This window comes from Bacillus rossius (assembly GCF_032445375.1).
Source record: "Bacillus rossius redtenbacheri isolate Brsri chromosome 9 unlocalized genomic scaffold, Brsri_v3 Brsri_v3_scf9_2, whole genome shotgun sequence".
Classification (NCBI taxonomy): domain Eukaryota; kingdom Metazoa; phylum Arthropoda; class Insecta; order Phasmatodea; family Bacillidae; genus Bacillus; species Bacillus rossius.
Genome location: NW_026962013.1, coordinates 34,813,333 through 34,832,966, shown reverse-complemented (window position 1 = coordinate 34,832,966; position 19,634 = coordinate 34,813,333). Strand labels below are relative to the sequence as shown.

At 33.0% G+C, this 19,634-nt stretch overlaps 1 protein-coding gene and 1 long non-coding RNA gene across 5 annotated transcripts in view; one reads left to right on the top strand and one right to left on the bottom strand.

Annotated features, from left to right (window-relative positions):
- The window catches only part of LOC134542826 (serine/threonine-protein kinase Doa), a 90,911-nt gene that overhangs the window by 17,061 nt on the left and 54,216 nt on the right, over window positions 1-19,634 (top strand). The window lies entirely within an intron of this gene.
- Window positions 4,117-7,558, bottom strand: LOC134542829 (uncharacterized). The gene is made up of 2 exons (XR_010076856.1): window positions 7,124-7,558; window positions 4,117-4,407 (listed from the first exon to the last, which is right to left on the bottom strand). It is a non-coding gene; the product is annotated as an uncharacterized LOC134542829 (long non-coding RNA).

Genomic DNA, 19,634 nt, shown 5'->3' with positions numbered 1-19,634 from the left:
AACTGTATCTTTTGTTTTTAAAAACATCCTACCAGTTTTCATCAAATACAATGTAATGCTACAGCAAAAAGCTCCATACATACACAAAGTTGCTAGAGTACTAAATTCTTTGCTCATGGATTTACTAGTGAGGTTTATCAAACCTGATTCTTTGGGAAAGCAGTCTGAAAGTGGTTTGAAATGTCTTGCAGATATAAATGTTGTGAACAGAAAAATTCAAAAACATAATAATGACCTTGTGATTGGTGTTGCAACAAGGCAGTACCTACATGAAACTGGCAAGTACAATAATTGGGTCTTAGTTTGCTGATGACATTAACAAGTTTTATAAATGTGTGCAGCACAGAATCATGCGAGTATAGGCTTTTTAGGTCAAGTCGAGTACGAGCAAGTATTCAAGAAATGTTTCGATTTCGAGTTAAATTCGAATCGAGTAGTAAAATCCATCAATATCCATTATTTATACATAACTGTCATGTTTAAAGACCAGCAAATCAAGGCCCTATACAAATCTTGGGTGTGAGGATTCTCATTGCTGCAAATATTTTCATAGTCTTTAATAATTTTGTTTCTTTTGAAAATGCAGAGTATTATTAAAATTTATTTGTTAACCAAAAAAAGAAAGTATAAAGGCATGTTTTAATCACCGACAACGAGCAAAATTTTATTCAAAACCTTAGCATAAGTGCAAAAGTATTTGTCAACATTCTTACCAGTCACCTAGCTGCAGGGTATATTAAGGATTTCCACTGTTCCAGGAAATTTTTGTAGCCATACAATAAATATTAACTTTTTTTTAGAATAGTTATAATGTATATATTTTAATATACACACCTGAGCCTGAATATAACTCAATATTTAAACAAAAAAAAAGACAGCAACATTTTACTATAGGAATGATCATAATCAACATTTTTGTAAAAGTCTTTCATGGAGAAACACCAGCTGTTCAATGTGCTCTGGAGCAAGGTTTTCTCGGCGTGTGGATACAGTAGAATCTCGTTATAAAGTACATCAATAAAGCCTTAACTTTTATACTTAGTAATGAAAGTACTTTATTCTGAAAGTTACCTTTAAAATGTATTTTTTTTTGAATTTTTAAAAATAAAGTAGTAGGGGATCAAATCTTATAGCTTGGAAGCAAATATTTGTAAAACAAGAATTTTAAAAAAATTACTGAACTTAATACAGTAGCCTAAATTCTAGGCCTACATATACAAAATTTATATCTGTCGAACACAAAATAACAAATGGGTTAAACTATTTTGCAGATATGTACATTTATTGGGATATAATTCCCTCGTCATCTTCTAGGCGAAGTCTCTTGCGACCAGCAGATAAAGATGACTCTTCATACAGTTTAATAATTTTTTGCGATCTTTTATGATTGTTGACAGTGTAGTGGGCACCAAACCAAACAACCATGCCACATCTGCATTTTTCCTGCCTTTGTCAACTTCTTTTAAAATTTCCACTTTTTCCTTCAAAGTAAACTGCTTGCATTTCTTTTTATCTTTTTGGCCATCCATCCTGATTATAATATTCAATCAACAATATTGTTTGCCTCGTGCCATGTCAAACGTAAACAAACCTCTCATCCATAGAACTATAGCTCCGCACTAGTAGCGCGCGTCACGAGCATAGCTGTGCCAGGCAACATTCCGACCTTCATGGCAAAACAATTAAAGGACAGCCTAAGTTTCACCCCCATAGATCGACATGCACGAACAGTTCCGAAGTACGTCGCTCGATCGGGTAACTTCGGTAGTAGAAAAGCGCGGGCTATAGCTACAGCTTTTGAACGTTAACAATGATATCGTTTTTTGATCTAGCAAGAGATAAATTGCAAAATTGTACCAAAAGTGATAAAGATAACACTATTCCGGGATATGTAGACAGTGAAATCGGTTATAACAATTTCTTTGATGCCTTAAAAAGTGCAGGTTACTCGTTCTCAGTCAGAAGTAGTGCAGCACAGGAGCAATTCAAAATATTAGATTCAATTTTCTGTAGAAGACGAAGCAAGCAACATTAAAATGTTTATCTTGCTTGCTTCAAATCCTCAACCCTTATATCTGTCAATGAAGGAAATTAATTTAGCTTTCAGCTTGGTGACCTCTAGATCATTACAAAAAAATGAAGGGCTATAAAATGCTAATGATATGACAGAATGGGTGGGTGAAGTAACGTAAGAACTCTGAGAAAACCAACTAACCACTGCAATGTTTGCTGTGTTCCCCACTATCAAAAGATCCATTAATGACCCTGCTGAGAATCAAACCCAGAGCACTTAAACACAGAGACCTAATGTTTGCCTCTAATGACCACATTTATAAGACCACAAACCTAATGCTTATTACCTTTTCCACCATTAATTTAATTACCTTACCTTTACAGATCGTGAGCAGCAGGTAATGACCAGTGTACTGAATGAAGTCTTTGAGATTAAGGGCTTCTTATGTGTAGGAATGTTTGCAATTTTTGAAACAGCCCTTTTCGGAATTTTATTATTCTACTACTATTAAAAGTCTCTTCTCTACAAATTTGCTTTGTTCTCTGTTACTAATTATTATTAATGTAGGGCATCCTCCATCCATTGCATACCTTTAGTGAACATAATAACATATTATATTTTATTATATTTTTATTCTCCTCGCTGGTTCTGTATGTTCAACTACAGCTGATTCAGTTGTGTCTTTATATTTTTAATTATTTATTTCCATTGTTTTCCATGGCAAACAATACAAAACTTCAATGCCGTTAATCCAAAAATTGGAAGTAAATCATATTTTGAAGGTTTGCTATCTAACAAATCATTAGGTATTTAAAAATTTATTGTAATTTTTAAATTCAAGAAAAGTTTTCTGATGTATGTTCTGAGAAAAAGAAACATTTATGGAAGCTTACTGTAACACCAAAAATGAAGTATGATGTTACTGATATCATTTGTGTTTGATATAATTAATTATTAGTGTTAAAAGTGCATTTGCAGTGCTAATTTCTGATCCCGTTCACATACAGGCATAAGTGTGATAACTAAAATGAAGTATGACGATTTAAGAGTTAAATGTTATGTTTAATCTCTTTGCCTAACTGTTTGATGAATATTTTAAGTGCAAATGTGCAGTTTGTAGTTCTTATGTTAGATCTAATTCATATTATACAGGCTAACGTGCATTGTTTTATGAAGAATAGTGTTGTAACAAACTGTCAGATTAAATTGTTTTGTTCCAAAATAGAGCAATGCTCTTTGGAACATTGCAGAAAATAAAATTTTAAGAATTACAAAGTCTAGCACAAATATTAATGTAAATCAGCTCCAAGACTTAAGTTGTAAATGTGAAATTAGGCCTATGTGATTACAATCTTATGGCATTAAAGGTCTAGTAAGCCTACCTACATTTGTATTTTAAATAATCCAAGTTCATAAACATTTAAAGAAATTGCTGCAAATATTTCAGTTCAATGAACTGATTCAAATAAAAAATTATAGGTTTAAAGATAATCTAGTAATGAAGCCAATAGTATTATTAATTAAAATCTTGTCTGTAATCTCAGAAGTCAGAGAAGTTGAACCCTCATGCAAAACCCAGAGCTGGTAGGCAATAATTTTTTTAATTTATTAATCATTTTCGGATTTTTTTTTATCAAAGATTGATTAATTTACATTGATTGATACCAAACATATACAAGAACTTCAGAATACAGATTTTCCTTCATATTGAAATATTGTTATTTAAAAAAAATTATTTTCTTTTATTGATAATACACTTATTGGAATTGGCTCTAGAATATAATAGTGAATACGTAATCTGTACTTGTCTATGATTTGTTTGTTTTTTATGTAAGTGTATATAGTAGTGTTTTTTTTTTAATGGTTGTTGGCTAGTGTTATGTATGTATGTGCACTATATGCAAATGGTAGTTCTGATAGTATATGTTCATAATAACTAATATACTGATATCAGACTAGCTCAAAATTGGTCTGTATTGTACATATATGAATACTTTATAAGATATGTATTGAAATATTATTTGAGTTAAGGAAAATTGTTACTGTAGAGTGTAGATGTTTGATTGATTATTGAAAAAAAATTTCCTTCTGACAACCATTAATAATTTTTACTGCTTTTTATTAATCTTCATAAAAATTCACAAGTCACCATGGTTACCATCTTCCAGCCACAAAACAAATATTATCAGTGATTTTAAAATACATCAATAAATATTATCAGTGATTTTAAAATACATCAATAAATATTATCAGTGATTTTAAAATACATCAATAAATATTATCAGTGATTTTAAAATACATCAAATAAACTCTCTCGCTGCATTCACGAAATCATTGCTTATTTACATTTGCCAGCCAAAGAGTAGATTAAAAAAAAGCTGTTCTCCACAAGCCTGAAACAAAAAAGAAATCAAAGTTAAATGATTTATATTGTACTAAAGAGAAATGAAACTGATAAATAAATGTATCAAAGAAAAAAGTTATGCATACCAGAATGATAAATTAATTTCAAAACCATTTTAGTTAGAAATTTGATACATTAAATATTTTGGTAAATTCTCATTTATGTACTACAATTAACATTTTTCTTTGTCCTTTCAAATAGATATTTTTTCCAAATACTTTTTGACAAAAACTCATTTATGTGAAAAAAAATTATATGAAAAACATAATTCTATTGCTCTTGTGCCCATTATTGCAGAAAAACTAGGTATTTAACAATCCAAGTAACTACACAATTTTAGAAGTTTATTTCTCAGGGCCTCAAGTGATGTAATTGCTTGTTATTAGCTTAAGCAAATCTAGGCTTTGACTCAAGCAAAATGTTTACAAGTTGAATTAATTTCACGTAATGCATGTCACATAAGCAGTTAATTTTTTTTTTTTTTTTTTAAGTATCTAACCAAAGTCTTCGGGGAGAGTATTAGTAGGTAGGTTACCAAAATTTGTAAGATTCTATATATATCCTATATGTTCATATTTTAGTCGTATCAACAAAATGCCTACACAAGAATAGATGTCAGCATGTTATTTTGCAGCAGTCGATGGCATTACTTCATAGTACAGTTGTGAAATCACTACAAAATGTGTCGGATGTATATTGCAATGATTTACAATTATTATCGGTAATCGCATAAGTGCAGAGTTCAGAGCGTGTTAGAAAATTAAAATATACCACACATTGTTCTTTTTTTGTTTCTAATAATATTAGTTTATATTCCTACAAAGATGGATTCAGAAATTTCCTAGAGTAACAACTTTTCCACACAAACCAAATTTGATAAATAGTAATTCTTAGTACTATGTACTTCGCCAAATAAATTATTTTTAAAGTCTAGGTAAACTTACCTAAAGAATAATTGCTTACACCATTTTACAGTAGTTATGAAGAAGTTACCTTTCCCTAACCATTTTCATGATTTAACAGCACTTATGTAACTAACCTAACCAAGTATTGCAACTGTGAACTACAGTATAACCCTGTAATTGTTTTCAAGTGAGCATGCGGAAAAAAACATAAGCAGTCGATGGAAATTTAGCCATTCCAGTGTTTTAACGTTTTACCAATGGATTCATTAAGAAAATATAATGTTAAAAACCATTGATCAGTACCCTTGATGCTTGAATTTGCTTAACCAATCCAACAATTATACAACTTCATTGTGCATCAATAAAGTAAATCAATCATCAATACAGTAAACGTCTTCGATTATACTGCGCTAATTCCCAAATATATTTTTAAAAAATTGAAATAAATTGTTTAACAGTAGTTTAATGTTAAAGTAGGTAAGTATAAACAATACAAAATTTGTAAAATCATGTGAATGGTTGGTTAGCTAAATTTAAAAAAAGTAATTTTCTTTTGTTGCTGCTTATCCATAAATTAAATTATAAAATTTTGAAAATACCGCTTCAGACACTAAAAACCTTCCTCTATTAAAACTGTAAACAGCTTTTCTTAATTCCTACTGGTTTTCAAGAAATCACATTTTGCAGGTCACGCTAGATAGCTTATGCAGTGAAGCAGCTGTTACCATTTTCCCCTCTAATTGCATAGCAGATCCTGTGGTTTTCCATATATATAAGAATGTATATATTTTTTATTTGAATATTATAACCTAATGAAACGTAAATAATAGTTTTAAAAAAAGTTACGAGTCTCTAATGTGTATCCAAACCAAAACGCCAACCCTTGACAGGGATTTTTTATAGCAGTATGGAGGCGCAAAGCGCAGATTAGTTACCTGCAATAGCACGTAACCTGACGTATAAAAGGAATCATTTGTTACAAAATGAAAATTTATTTTATATGTCAGGTTATGTGTTGTCTCACGTAAAAAATCAGAATTTTGCACCTATAAACTGCTAAAAAATATCGCTCTCAAGGACTGATGCTTTGGGTTTGGAATGCACAATAAGGAGTCACATAACTTTTTTAATGTGTTAATTTATGTTACTGCATTGCAATATCCAAATAAAAAATAGACAATTTGTGTATGAAAAACAACAAGATCTGCAACTCAATTAAAGAACAACATGGTGACAGGCCCTTTACTGCACAGGTAATGTAATGTAACCTATAAACAGTGATTTCTCAAAAACCAGTCTGAATTTAGAAAAAACTTTTTTCAGAGTAAATACAGGTACATATTTAAAGTTAAAAAAAAAAGTGTCCAAAGTTTATTTTGCATACAAAAAGCAGCAACGTGAGATAATAACCTAAAAAATCACTGTAAAATGTATATTGGTTGGTTAGATTAGGTTAGTAACATCCAACCGTTCAATTGATTTTACAGAATTTTTAATTGGTGCTATCCCAAGCTAACCAAATGTAAATTCCACTGTACTTAGAATCACTGTACGTATAATGTTACTAACCTAACAAATTTCACTGTATTTTTAATCCAGCTAACCCAAGGGCAGTATCTCAATATTACAGATTTGTAATAAATAATCCTAACCTATCCACATGTTAAACATGATAAACTACTTGCAGTATCAAACAACCCTCATAGAGAATAATAATTTTGAACATGTCAGGAAGTAAAAAACACTTTAGGAATTTATAATTTTTCCTGCAATACCCCAAATTATATTAAGTGCACTCACCTCAATGTAATTCAGCTCTGGTAACAATCATTTTAAAATATTTTTACTTAAATGCGGTTAACTGCTACACACCACCAGAAAACATTTCTTATGATTTTATATTTTATACGTTGTGCGCTCATGAACATAAGATGAAATCTCCATACGCTACCTAAAATTTAAAAAGATAAGCCTATAGTGTACAAAAATTTATATAAGAAATGATTACTTGCCAAGAATAACACAAGCAATGTTAACTTGTAAACGGACAAAACTAATCTCCTAACAAATCAAACAGAAATAGCTCAATAACTTACCTGAAAATCTCATAATTAGTAAAAGGAAATATTTGTGTACATGTGTTTTACTCTTAAAAAAATATAAAATAACATTAGTCAACAATTTTTTGATCAATATTGCAATGTTTGTTTTGAACGTACAGATAAAAAAAAAAAAAACCGAACATGTACGAACCAGCCCGAAGGGCATGTCGATCTATGGGGGTGAAACTTAGGCTGTCCATCCATAGAACTATAGCTCCGCACTAGTAGCGCGCGTCACGAGCATAGCTGTGCCAGGCAACATTCCGACCTTCATGGCAAAACAATTAAAGCGTGTCGGCCATGTTGTGACACCAAACAGTTCAAAAATTAACCTTCATAAATTAACATTATTGGATTTTCTATTTTGTATATAAGTTAAAATATAATTTTTATTTAACGTTTGTATCTGCGGTAATTGAAACTTTTAAAACGTGCTCTATAAATAACCAAAAGATGGTGCAGCTAAAAACAATTGTCTTGAAGAGGGGCGAGAGAACAATTGATTGTTTAGATCGTCTCATGCACTAAAGTGTGTGATCCATGGAGGAGGACGAATGGGGTGTTATACTGTATTTGTTTACTTTTATACTTGTTAACGATTCTTGAAAGTGATAAAAATTAATCATAATGTACATTTATATTAAAGAACCCATGCACAAACACAGTAAATATTATTAAAAAATTTTCCTGATAACTGGAAAAGAATGGTCGTTGTATTGAAAGGTAGGATACATTTTTTAATGTTAAAGTGAAATATTTTTACATTGTTTACATTGGTGTTTGGAGCAGGAATTTAAAAGCATATGTTGAACTGAAAGATACAATGGGTTTCCTTTATTTACATGTGCAAACAAGGTTAGTTAACACGTAATTTTAAATATTTTTATACTTAGGCCTAACCAAAAAAGTCTGAAAAGACATCATTAAACTCGAACTCGACTCGTGAGTGGTGAACGGCTGTGCCGAGTCTGAGCACTAATTAAAAACTCGACTCCAACTCGAAATTCGAGTACTCGCAGGTCTCTAGTGCAACATGCACATATATTTTCGATAAGTTTCCCATTTCTGACCCTGTTTTGAAACATACAGAAGTTATCTTTAAAATATTTGTGCAATGGGAGTGCATGACTTGACTTGACTTGACTTGACTTAGCAATGGCGTATGTCCAAAAACTTATATCAAGTTATGCAGAAGTTGTGGATATTTCAACAAAAAGAACTGTTTCATTTTCATCAGTACTTTTCTTTGTTGACTTATTTCCAAACATATTTTCTAGCTGTGATAAAGATAGATTGGAAGTTGAGTTTTCTTTCTACCAGGGAGATCCCCTAAATGAAGACATTTTCAGACAAAGAACGGATGGCAAAAATGTCCAAATTAAAGGATGCATCAGGGTGTAACAAGTACAAAGAACTTCCTAAGGTTATGCTTACCGCATATTCAGCATTGTTCGCAAAAACCATACAGACTTCCGAAGCAACTTGAATACAAAGACTCTTAGTGCACTGTTGGTGGAAAAAACAAATATGGTGTCATGCTCTGAACTATGTTACCAAAAACACTTTTCAAAGAAGGACCTAATGAGCGCCAAACCAGCAACAAAAAAATATGCTGCAAGAAAGACAAATAAGTGGTACTGGTTTTATGTTAACAATTCAGCTAGGATTGTGCGTACACATTTATCTAATTTAAGGTAAGAGTATATTAAGTTCTTTAAATGTTTTTCTTATATGTATTTTGAGTGATTTTTTTCTCTAAATTGCAAGTTACCTTTAATTTAAGGCTGTGTTTTGATTGTTTTATGTGTTTAGCAGATATTATTTGTTCAAATACGGTATCAACCCTCCCCAGTCTCCTATTTCAGAAAATGTTTCTTAAAATAATATTTATATTTCTACCAGGAAAATGGTTTAAATAGCACCATTCTGCACTTACTAAACAAAATTTTTCCGGGGGAGGACCTCCGGACCCCCCCCCCCCCCCCCCCCCCCCCGTCTCCTTTTCACTCTTTATTATGCCAAATGTTGCTCACTACTGACAGGCACTCCACAAAGTTGGCATCTCTGCTTTTTTATGTTTGGCCTTTTAACTCCTCACTTCAGATTATAGTTAGAGACTTTATTAATCATGTGAAAATTACCTCTGAAAAGGTTTTAGCTCTAACTTTCCTGTGCATTGTACAAAAATTTGTTCTACTTTCCCGTGTTTAATTTTAGTTATACAGTAGAATCGCTCTTAACTGAAACAAAAGGGGGCAGCTGTGGTTTTGGATAACCAACATTTAATTACTTTATATGTTTATTAAAAAAACACACTTCAGTATTAAAAATGCATGTACAACCTATTTTTAATTAAATTTAGATATAGTAGTGCATTTTTTTGTAATGTTTTAAAAAATTGGTCTATCTTTCTCTTTCTTTTCGCAGTGTTTTTGAAGAGCAGTCACACCACCATTTCATAAGTAATATGTTGGCAGGCCTAGTAGTATCTAGTGATGCACGATTATACTTTGCCGATTACGATTACCGATTATTACACTAATAATTGCAATTACCGATTACGATTACCGATTATCAGTTTTTGCGTCATTTCTTGTGCTCTTGGATCAGTGGGCAAGTGCTTTATTTTTTTTGATACCATGGCTGGTAGTGTTGTTTGTGACAGTGCAAGTTTTTCAGGTGGTCTAGGAGTGACATCAGGATCTACTTCAAATTCCCAACTTTTATTTATTTTTGCTGAAATCTCTTCACTGGAATGAAATTTTTTTGCGTGGTTCCACAAATGTTTGTAGTTGTGTACGACTTCCGGTTTCCGCAACTGCCTCATGAGATGAGTGTTCCATATTAAGCATTTTGCTTTAGATTCACTTATTAAATCCACCGAGAAAAATTTCCATATGTCACTTTTCGATCTTGAAGACGTCTATATGTTGATCAACAATCAAAATACAAAGCTAAACTACAATGTGTTTACGTTAATAGCCATTGTCTACAAAAAAAACTGCAGTATTCAATATTCATGACTTACTATTGCAGTGTTGCCAACTTCAATTCTGATCGTCACTTGTGCAAACATTATAGTTGCAATTTGGTATTTTATTTTAGTAACTCCCGTTAATGACTAAAAAGTAAAAACTAAATTTAAAAAATGCCTAATCACCATTCCAGTTTATTAATTACTAATTAGCGTCACGTGAGCCTACTTTTCTCAATACTTTGAGAAAGTGAATTATGTAGCGGCAGTGGAATGTGAACCGATGGCGCTATTGTGTATTTGTGCGTGTTGTCAGTTCCAACCTCACATCATACATAACAAACATGGCCAACATACGGTATGCAGTGAAAATTAGTTAGGCGCATCGTTTCTACGATACCATGTCCAATTTTTTTTTTCAGACATACATTTACTAATATAAGTAACATATGCCATATTGTGAATTGTAACAGCTTTTAAAATGCATTTATTTTCTTAACTAAATATTTCGTGCGAAGAAATCACGTGTGTGATTTGGCTGTGGCCATGGTAAATATTGTGACAATACCATTCACGACGTTAACTTAACAGGATAAATTGTACAGTAAGTAAATGAATTGAAAGGGGTAAATACTGTAAATAGTAATACGGGGCAGTTATGTATGTACGAGCACAATTCACGAAACAAGCAAATATTATTAGGCGAGTGTATCTATGTACACTCCGAGATGTTGACATTCCCTACCTTCCACTGTCATATTCCTTAAGAGATTTCAGCCGTTTGTAGTTTAAATTCAAGAACTTATTAAGGTTTAAACTTTAAATGTATTTTCTTTTCTTTCATTTTGTGTGGGTTTCAGCAACAAATTTTACAATAATCGGCAATCGGTTATAACCTAACCTGGTAATCGCTGATTACTATTAATCGGCTTTGGGTCAATAATCGCAGTTGCCGATTAACCGGCTGCTTAATCGGTGCATCACTGGTAGTATCTTTTGATTGTTCCATGAACTGTAAAACAACCTAAAGATATATTAAAATCTAATTTTTTATCTTAAAATCCTAAGGTTCACAATTAGGTTTTTATTTTGCAGATATTTTTTATGGGGGGGGGGGGGGAAGTGTTATTGAGTAATCGCCTTGGTGGGGAGGTTTTTTTATTGAAAATAAAACACTATTGGGGAGAAATTTATTTTCGAACCACATTCAGTGAGAGACTATATGACATCCAATAAATTTTTTTGATTCCTATAAAACAAAAGAAGAGCATTTTCAGTAATATTTGTCAATGCCCTTGGTTTTTTGGACTTGTTTGGACTTTGTTTTACAAACATCTCGCAATGTTCAGTATCTCATGCGGATGAAGCACTTGTCACTGAAGACCCATATCATCCTGCCTTAATTATATAAATAATATCTGACAGCATTCCTTATGTGGTCAGTTCTACTAGAGTCTCTAGGTCCTATATAAATGGTGACTATCTTGGTCTTTACAATGCTGTTAAAAACTATGATTGGTCAAATTTCTATGAATCTACTGATGTTAACTATCTGTTGATCAATTAACTACTTGTATATGTCACAATATTAATGAATTCATCCCCGTTTTCGTTAGCAAACCATCTAAATACCCTGTTTGGTTTTCAAAAGACTTAATTCAAGCTTTAAAATCCAAGAAACATTTTCACAAACTTTACAGAAGAAACAAAAATATGTACTATTATACTAAATTTTCATTCTTTCGAAAACAAACCAAATATCTTATCAAGCGTGATAAAATAAATTGGACCAGAACCACTAACAATAATATCAAGAACAACCCTAAGAAGTTTTGGCGCTATGTCAAATTAATAAAAAACGGTTATCATGAACAGCATTCGTTAAAAGTTAATGATGTTGTATCTAGTGATCCAGTGGTGTTGACTAATGTATTTGCTGAATACTTTTCAAGTGTTTATGTGTCCTCTAATGTCAATTACCAAGTTCCCACCTTAAATTCATTCCTTGATACAATATCTGTTCCCTCTGTTTCTGACAGCCTTGTGCTTTGGGGCATAAGGGCTCTAAAACCCTCAATGTCTACAGGACCCGACGGGATTCCTAATTTTATTCTGAAAGGCTGTTCAAATATATTAGTACCCCTATTAAAACATTTATTTAATACTAGTTTAGAACCCAAGTTTTTCCAAATAAATGGAAATTTGCAAAGGTCATTCCAATTCATAAAAACGGTAGCAAATTAAATGTGGTTAACTATAGACCAATATCACTATTAAATGGTCTCTCTAAAATTTTTGAAAAAATAGTTTTTAAAATCACTAATTTCCAACTAAAAAATCGTTTATCTAGTAATCAACATGGCTTTAGATCAGGAATGACCACAGCCACCAATCTAATTACTTTCCTCAATCCTATTTTTAATGAAGTCATTAGCAGGGGTCAGGTAGATGCCTGCTATTTTGATCTTGCTAAAGCTTTTGATACTGTAAACCATTCATTACTATTAGGCAAGTTACATAATTTCGGTCTTAGTGACAATTATGTTAATTGGTTTTCTAGCTACCTTAAATATCGAACTTTTTTTGTATCTATCAACAACTCCAATTCTTCAAATTTTATAGCTAGTTCTGGAGTTCCTCAAGGTGGTACCTTGTCTCCTTTACTTTTTAACATATTTATTGATGACATTACTCAAATTCTGAATCATTCTTCTGGCACTCTATTTGCAGATGATCCAAAAATAAGTAGAAAAATTTTCTCTTTTAATGACTGTTTATTATTACAAACTGACATTAATGATATTAATAACTGGTGTAAAGCCAATCTTGTGACCCTCAACAAAGGCAAAACAAAAATAATATTCTTTACCAGAAAATACCTTCCTATCAAATACGATTATAAATTGGGCAACACCTTAATTCAGAAATCCTCTTCTCTCAAAGATTTAGGTATCATTCTAGATTCTAAATTGTTCTTTCACCAACATGTTCAACATTTAATTTCTAGTTCCCGAAGAACATTAGCTTTAATTAAATATGTCACATGTTATGCTACCAAAACTGATTCTATCCTCTCACTTTATTTAGCATTAATTAGGTCAAAACTAGAATACTGCTCAGTAATTTGGAACATCAATATGTGCGATTATATGAAAATTGAAAATATACAGAATAAATTAATAAATATTATTATTCAAAAACAACTTCCTCTACCCAATCTGATATCTCTCTCAAGTCCAAGAGAATTACTTGACTTTATTTTTATTAAAAAATGTTATACTAACAAATTAAACTGTAAATATATACTTGACAACACCGGTTTAAGAGTACCTCCTTTTAACAGTCGTTTAACTTCCACTTTATGTACAGTTAACAGAAATAATGATATTATCTTTAGGCTAATAACCAATTTTAATAAATTTGATAAAGACTTTAATTATTTTCCTTAGTTCCTAATGATCATATGTGTTTTAGTTCTGTATTGTTTAAATTGTAACGTTTGATTTTTGTTTTATTGTCTTTCGTTATGTGTGTTTTGTTTTTATATGTATTGTATTGTTTTGTGTTTTTCATTTATGTTTATTATTGTGAGTGTATATGTATCTAATTGTGTGCCAACCATTAAAGGCTTTGTCCTGTTGGTTGGCATGTTACAATTACAAATAAATAAATTAATAAAATCAGGTAGCAATCGTTGCCCAAGTATGATTGAAAAAAAATACATCACGCAAAAATAAAATAATTTTTGACTATTCATTTCAGCGTTAAAATAATAATTATTATAAAATTATGAAATAATCAAAACAAAATTTCTATGAGCAGGAAGCGAACCCTGACCAGCCTGCTGCTAGGCAAGAGCCTTACCAACTAGGCTAGGCTGGCTTGATTGGCGCGAGGGAAAATGTAACGGTCTAAAACGTTCGTATAAAACTTTAACCACCATTTTTGTGAAAACTAAGGTGCATTGGACAAAACCCTTTTAGCTTAGTATTCTGGGGGCCTTCTTCCACAACATATATAAGACCTATTAAAATCAGTTTGAACCATACTTGGTGGTCCCCTTGTTAGATAAGCAACTTTTAGATTGGTGAAATGGTCTCTCACAATTTAAACATAAAACACACTGTCTCACCATTGAATACTGTTCCTTTGTGAGGACTTACGGTACTTGAATAAGGCGTGAAGTTCATAACACAACTGACACTTACTGGGTTCTGGCAGTGTGTTAATAACATTGGCCTTAATATACTCACTCTTGCCACCTTTGATGTTACCGGAAAGCTTAACAACAGCCAATGCATTTGTGTCACCTGAAATCCTATTGGTAGGGCTAGGAATTTTTCGGTGTTTTCAAGAGGCAAAAAGTGGTGCTTTCAAATCAAAAAGTTGGTACTTTCCGACACAAAAATCTGTGTTTTCAAAAAGATGTTTAATGACTTTTACCAGTGTTTATAAACAAACGTTTTCTTTATTTTAACATTATATGCACTACATTAAGTTATCAGAGCACTATTTGCTATAATCCTATAAAATATGTGAAAAGTTAATAACAAAAACAGAAGCTAAGCAATGAAATATCTTATTTACAAAAATTTAATGTCAAAAGCATAATCATTAGCAGAAACAATTTCTTCCAAACTTAGACTTGATTATCGAGGACTAGGTCTCAATAAATTTCACTAAACAATTCCAAGTTGTCTTGTTTTAAATGGTGGCGTTGATGGCTTAGAATATTTTTGTAGTTAGAGAAGAATCTCTCACAGTCTACATTTGCACATGGCAACCAAATTGACTGCAAGGAAGCACAAGCAAAGTCAGAGTTGTTAACTGACACAGCCATAAGAACAGTAACAATGTCAACAGTTGCACTTTCACTCAATTTTTTCTTGACAAGAAACTGTAATTCTTTGTAACCTTGAAGTACTGTACTTTCACCAAGGTTTGCAAACAAAACCAGTTTCTGTAATTTCTTGCTTAGATCAGGTGTTACATTTGTCAGCAAAATTTCTGAAGGATTGAAACACTTAGTTGCTCATATAAATAATGAGCTGGATCACTTGCCTTTAATGAAATAAGTTTTGTATGAGAATGGGAAGTAGCTCTAGCTAATGCTGATGTAATTTTTGCTTTGGTGACAGTTTTTTTCACAAGAGTTCAAAATTACTTTTGTTTTTTTGTGGTAAGCTTCCAGTAGAAGAGAGCTGCAGAACTTGCTCCACTTTACGGAGTTCACCAACCAGCAGGTGACTACAAGGGTAATTAGAACCCTCTAGCTTTTTTATCAGTTCAGTTTCATCCTTACATGTCTCTTTCACAAAAACTACCTGAATCTTCACACTTTGAAGATCTCCTGCTGATGCTGTTGCAAAGAATTCTACACCAGCATTGTTTACACCGACTATTTCACTGCTTGTTAGAAACTCAACAACAGCGTCGAAGTTGTCAGCAAGGTAGCACACAGATACGTACCAGGACGACCATCTAGTGAGCATGGGAAAAAGTGGGATGCCTTGGCCTGGATACCTCTCATCTAGAGACTGTCGAAACAAATGCTTCCTCTTGTGCGTGTTCAAAAAAGATGATTTCACTTTAGCAACAGTCTGCTGAAGTTCAGGCAAATGTTTGCCAAGCTCATTTATGACTAAGTTGAGCTTATGTGCCCAACATTGGACAACAACAACAACAACATGATCAGCCGTTATTTCCTTTAAAGTATCAAAACACTTTACCATATACTTTGCCGAATCTGACACCAGAGCTAGAACACTGTCAAAGTCTACATTGTACATGTTCAATGTATCCAAAATTGCCCTCGAACAATTTTTCGCATTGGCAGTTTCAAGCGTATGAACATTTCCAACAATAATTTCAGTCTTGTCTGAGCCTTCTATTATCATGAAGAGAACAAAAATGCAGCTGCCTCTACCGTCAGTTGTTTCATCGCAGAGTATTGCTACTTGTTTCCCCTTGATTTTCTCCCTCAGTGTATTCTCTCTTTCTTGTTTCACTGCTGGGAGGTACTTTTCTTTTAAGACTTTAACACATGGGATGTCTTGAGCACCTGCAATAAAACACCTCTATTAGATCCTGTGTTAGCAGCGGTATAACAAAAAGTTTAATTTTCTAAGATAGCATATTTACCTTGAACCAATTTGTTCATTACAGTAAAAGACAAATAACAGTTAGGCCCCTAATTCATTTCTTCCAACCAAACTAGTCATTAATTTAAGAATGATTAATGAAATATGCTAACCATGAGAGATTACTAAAACAATTTAACCAAAACCAGAATTGCCACAAAATTAATAAGAAATTCCTCACATCATTGTTTGGGGGAAAAAACTACACTATGATAATTTTATTGATTGGGTTCTCACCTTCAATGAACTCATTCATGAATTCTGCCATGTGGGCATTTTCTAATTTGTGCAACAGTATATTTGCTTTCAGAAATGTTTCTGTAATTCGCTTTCCCAGGTATTCTGCGGTTTTCTTTTTTTTCCAACACTGCTGAAGCATGTTGCGATTGACGTTTGTAGTTTGGAACCAACACATCCATCTTGTTCAGCAGCCACGTGCTTGGCCGACTTGAGGTGTTTGTCGACTGAATCCTTCCTTTCCCACGCAACTTGGCAGTTACAAAATTTGCACATTACCGTGCGGCTATCAGTACAATAGAAGCCGTTTTTTTGGTACTGGAATGCCCTGTCTCTAGCACTTAGTTTATTATTTCACATTTTGTAATCACGTGCAAAATATTCCCGCTACGGTAATAAAATAATCAACTGCATAAAATATATTTACTTCACAAAACTATCTTTACTGAAGTTTATTATTCGGCATTTTTACATACACAATATTTCAGCCACAATAATAAAAACAATAAAAAACCCTAAACAATACATACTTTTCCACAAAACTAGTTTTACTTAGTCTGTATACACAATACAAATATTTACTTCCGTACCACGAGAGTCAAAGATACTGCAAGAGCAGGAATATCAAGTCGTCGAAAAATATAATTGAATGACTTCGTACGTTCGTAGTCGTGATCAAGGCATTAGTACACTACGCCATCTATATGGAACTGTGTAGTCTTAACTATCGATAGATCACTTAGAGACGATACAAAATGGCCGCTACACGTGTGCGGTATTCTTCTTAGTTCTTACCATTGTGCGCCGTCTACCTGACTTTTTTAGTCTTTGGGTACATTGTTTATCATCACGTGAGTGCATAAAATTTGTTGATATACTAATGAAACGTAAACGGTAAGATGTTTTAAGCGGGTTAGCGAAATATCAGAAATGTGAATAATTCACGATTTCGGTTGGTTATGATGTTTTTTCGTGCAAACCTAATAATTTCGCATTTTGGTACTAATTTCGCGCGAATTCGTGAAAAAATCGCAATTGCGAAAAATTCCTATCCCTGCCTATAGGTCTACACTACAGGTATTTTCAAGGTCTTAATGCCAACACATGTTCATTGTCCATGATAGGAATGACCGAAAGCAACAGCATTGTAAGTGTCAGTGCAGGCACCTCGAGTAAAGCTTCTAAGTGCAGAGATACAATAACCTGTTTCTTATCTTACCTCTTGGTCAGCAGGGTCCAGGCCATTCCCAAGTTCTCATCAGTAATGGGAAGTGTCTGAACCTCTTACAGGGCTTCCTGTGTTAGAGCTGACTTCAAGTAGGTCAGATGCTCGACATCAGACAAGGTCTCGTGATTTATCACCAGCATTGTGAAAATGTTGGAGAAGTTTACCAGGTCTTTTGGTCTCCACTAAATATAGGCAGCATTATCACGGGCGAAACTACCTTTGAGTCCTTTGTGCCTGACGTACCAGGAGAACCAGTAGTAGAATGTCTTTGACATTAACTTCTCTTTTAACCCATTCCACAACTACCATTTTACAATAATACATTTCTTAGTTTGTAACCAGATGCTGGTAATTTACCTGTTTATTGAATGCATTGGCATTTTTACATGCCACTTCAAAACTGAAGTTGTCAGATTCATAGGCCTGCCATACCTGGGTAGGATTGCGACATTTAACCACGAATAATTCATGTGGTAAGGGATCGCTTTCACATTTTATAGCTACAGTCTGTGTTGTCTTAATTCGGTGCACTGCCCTCTCCAGATGCATAAACAATACATCACATTATAGCGTCACATAACAAAATAACTAGCACCGTGTTCGTTTACACTTCCTTTAAGAAAAAAGAAACGAAATAGATCACTACTCAGCGGCGGGCTAGGAGATGGAATGAAGCGGAATGGAATGAACTGTGATCTAAACAAGGTGCCAAGATGGCAGCCTCGTGATGATATTCAAAAATATAACAAAAGGCCACCGACTCAACAGCGAAGAAGAAGAATGCATATATTTCAACAAAATGATGTAACCAACCATTGTTTCACTGCATGTTCTGGACTATTTATTTGTCTGTAGGATTATTCCATGCATCACAATATCACAACCGCACACAAAATGCTGAATCCATATTTGGCTCAGAGGACCAATGTTTTTGTTTGTAACTTACTATTGATTGTTCCACAGCTGCAACCTGTGCATAAGCGAAGAGCTCTGCTCACCGTGTCCTAACGTAGTAAGGGGTAAAGCCTAGGAAAAGAGGCATCACTGCACTTCTCATTCTAGTTACACCACCATGTTTTTTCACTAACAAAGTTTCAGACCTCGAATTCGGTCTCGAAGTCAGTCACTTTTTTCATTGTCACTTTTTTTTTTTTACAGAAAGCTACTTTTAGTCACTTTTATTAAGCAACTAGCTGCCGTACCCAGTGTTGCCCGGGCTGAACACAGGGTGAAGGGGAACTGTTTAGAGATCAGATGTAGTTAGTAATTGTCTTCTTAATTTGAATGTCAAGTGTGCAAAATAATTTATATCACTTTCAGATCCCGACAGACATTGTTCTGCCAGTTTATAGTTATTTACCTGGTCTGTATGTAATCTAGACTCTATAAAGCAATATAGAAAAAAAACTGAAAAATAAGGGATTACTAATATTGAAAAGATTCCATTATCTAGCTAATGCTCGGCATGCATTGCAATGCCTCATTCAGTTTTGTTTTGTAATATGTATGAAGTAGTTACACATATACAAATAATCTATCCATGCCTCTAAATATATATTTATCTCTATCTACATCTATAGTCCTATATATCTATGTATCTCTCTATCTGTACTTATCTCTTTATATCTAC